This window comes from Mus pahari, chromosome 17 (genome assembly GCF_900095145.1).
Source record: "Mus pahari chromosome 17, PAHARI_EIJ_v1.1, whole genome shotgun sequence".
Classification (NCBI taxonomy): domain Eukaryota; kingdom Metazoa; phylum Chordata; class Mammalia; order Rodentia; family Muridae; genus Mus; species Mus pahari.
Genome location: NC_034606.1, coordinates 7414799 through 7418310, shown reverse-complemented (window position 1 = coordinate 7418310; position 3512 = coordinate 7414799).

The window sequence follows — 3512 nt, the reverse complement described above, 5'->3', positions numbered from 1 at the left end:
AGTGCTGGGATTAAAGGCGTGNGCCACCACGCCCGGCAGTCTTCTGGATTCTGATGACTCCAGCCACCAATGGTTTTGAGCATGCTAGGGATAGCAGCTGCTGTCTACAGGCCTCCTCTGACTGCCCAAGTGTTTTCATTTTATTTTGCCATCTCTTTATAGCTAAACAGTTCCTACCTACCAATTTCTTCTCTAATTTACTTCTGATTAAACAACTATTTTCTACCCACGATTGAATGTTGACTAAGTCAGTCATACCCAGTGTTTTCTGCAGTGACTTTTGTAGAAAGTTCTTAAAATCCCTTCTGAATTGACATACTTCTGAGGCAGGCTACTCTTTGCAGTTGGTAAAGGTCAGTCTATTTGCTATCACCCAGCCTATGTGTCACTTCTGGGAGTCATTATTTCTCTCCTAGCCCACTGTACCCACATAAGTATTTCCAAATCATGACTGGAGGATTTTTCATGCTTGTGAAGCCGCATGAGAGACATTGTCTATATTTCCCTCATAACATTTTATAACCCTTCTCCCATAAGTTAGCCCCCAAGAAATTCCAGTAAAAAAAAAAAAAAAAAAAAAAAGATCACCCTGCTTAAAAAACTTAAGATCTTTGCGGTATTCCATGAAAGAAAGCATAAAGCCTACTCATGCTGCCTGAAGTCTTTCCTATCTCTATTTTTCTCCTCTTGTACATATGACTCTGGAAGGAACAACTTCATTTCAGCAAGCCCAATAACACCCTCCTGAGCTGGCATCAGTCTTAGGATGTCATTCCTGGCTCATCACCTCTCTGCTCCTTGTTAAACACTGTTACTAAAGGATCCTTTAACAATCAGTAAGAGTTTCAGTACACTTGAAATATATGAAGCATTACAGACTGCATGTCCAAGAAGTCCGGTGTTCTGTTAACAATCATCTTCCTACACAGTAGAAGCACATTGAAGAGCTATCACCCCACACTGAACTTCCAGTTTTACACTATTTAAAGGCATAGACATTTGTCATCTTAGTTATTTACTTACTCATTTGTGATGGCTTTAAAGTTCTTGCCCAAGTTCGTCTCTTAAGAAACAAGAAAAAAATCTTCTCTGGCATCAAATAGATACTGTTCCTGTCTTGCTAGAAATGAAGAACAAGCCATAATAGTTCTGTGTACTTAATCCTTTGACTTTGAGTAAAAGGGATACTTCTTTCTTTATTGTTTAGTGAAAAGCTATTATGAAGCACAATAGGGTTGAAGAGGCAAATTTGTCATGGTAACATGAAGATCTTAGTAAGATTTCTCCCCAGTGGAACAATAAAAAATGGTGTGTGTACATGGATTTCTCCTTAAATTCTCTAAAATTTTTCCAAGGGCACATAGGTGATAGAAAAGTATTTATTCCAGAAATTTTAATATAATAAAATATGAAAAGACTGAGAACATTTGTTATATAGACATATCAGTGCCTCCTTGCAGCATCCAACTCAGTGAAAGAAAATGTCCACTCTTAGTAGATGTTACTCAAACACAAGATTCTCCATGTCCTTCACATTCCAGCCTAGAGAACCGAGAGACAGATGCTGTATCCATCACTTCACACATACAAATAGGTATTCTCCAGGTGAGGGATGAGCTGTCCATGGGATATATTACAAGTTTTGCTTAGTTGTGGAAGAAGCGTTTTACTTAAGGTAGTCTAAGAATTCTGGAACTTTGTCTTTATGCAAGCTCAGTTTGGGGTCACAAGAGGTGATTGGAGCAAGTCAGTAAATAGAAAGCCTGCCTAGGGACGGAGAAGAGCTCTCGTAAGAGGGCTGGACACTACTACTTCCACTTCTCCAGCTTTGGAGCAGTGGCTAAGATGTTTTATCCACTGGAAATTCCTATTTTAAGTAGAGAAAAAAATTTAGGAGATTCCCAGAAGTGACATGGTTTGAACACAAAATAGAAAACTGAATTGTAAGAACTGTTTTCATAGCAATACTTACTTTATGGTAAAGAATTAAGAAACTGACACTTCTATGCTACCCAAAACAACTGTAGACATGGGAAAAGTTTAGTATGAAGAAATAGAGTCAATTAGAGACACTCTGGGTCCAGACCAAGATAAAGAGATAGCTTTAAACACTACCTCTACCAAGGGCCCCAAACTTAATTGGATTAGTCTATGGAGCAATTTATTTCCCCGGGCATTGTCAAAACAACAACAGCAACAAAAGCAATGAACCAGCAATTAGTAGAGTAAAATTTTGTTTGATAATAATAGATATAAACAATGTAGAGGCTTAATAGTAAGAACAGGGAAAGAAGGGGGCAGATAAAAAAGGGGCATTCTACAACCATTGTCATTACAGGGAACTGTGCACATGCCCGAGGCTAAATCCTCAGAAGAGCACCAGAGAAAAAGTAGACATTGTTGATGCAGTCCAGACAAATAACCAAACAAACTTAATAACAATAGCCTAGGGCAAGAGAAATCTAAAATACCCACTTTCTACACGATAAACAGAGAGGCAAGAAAGCAAAATCTAGACATATGCGCTGAAGTGACAATAGAAACTGCTTTTCTGGCCCCCAATAGAGGAGCTAGAGAAAGTACCCAAGGAGCAGAAGGGGGCTGCAACCCTATATATAGGTGGAACAACAGTATGAACTAACCAGCACCTCCAGAGCTCGTGTCTCTAGCTGCATATGTAGCAGAAGATGGTCTAGTCGGCTATCATTGGGAAGAGAGGCCCCCTTGGTCTTGCAAACTTTATATGACCCAGTACAGGGGAATGCCAGGGCCAAGTAGGGGGAGTGGGAGGTTAGGGGAGCAGGGGCAGGGGGGAGGGTATAGGGGACTTTGGGGATAGCATTTAAAATGTAAATGAAGTAAATACCTAATAAAAATTAGGAAAAAAAAGAAACTGCTTTTCTTTATTGGGGCTCAGATGTCAGAATTAAAAGATAAAGACTTCAAGGGAACTATTATGCACATTTTTCCAAACCTAAAGGAAACAATGCTTAAGAGGTAAATGAAGGCATTATAACACTATATCATCACAGATGAATATTAACACAGAGTTAGAAGTTATTAGAAAAAGTCATGTCACTCTCCTGGTGTGACAAGTACAATAATTAAATAATTACCTACAGATGCTCAACAGTCATGAGGATTTACAGAAGAAAAAAAAACAACATGCTTAAAGTTACCTTAAGAAACCATGTGATATAAAGAAAGAAAGGAGAATGAAGGGAAACTAATAAGACTTCAGAAAATATTAAATGTTACTAAGTACCTCGTCAAACCAGAATGGGTTAATGAAATGCCAAAGGGTAGAGGCAAGGCAGAAAGTGAGAAAAACAACCATCAAAAAAACTCTCTATTTTTTCATGCAAACCATAAATCTACTTATCTAAGGAGCTCAACTAACATCTAGTATCACAAACATAAGAATGCCACAGACACATAGGAACTGCCAAATGTCAAAAATATAGAAAGTGTTTCCAGCAGAGAGAATGTGTTTACAGTGTACAAGAGACTGT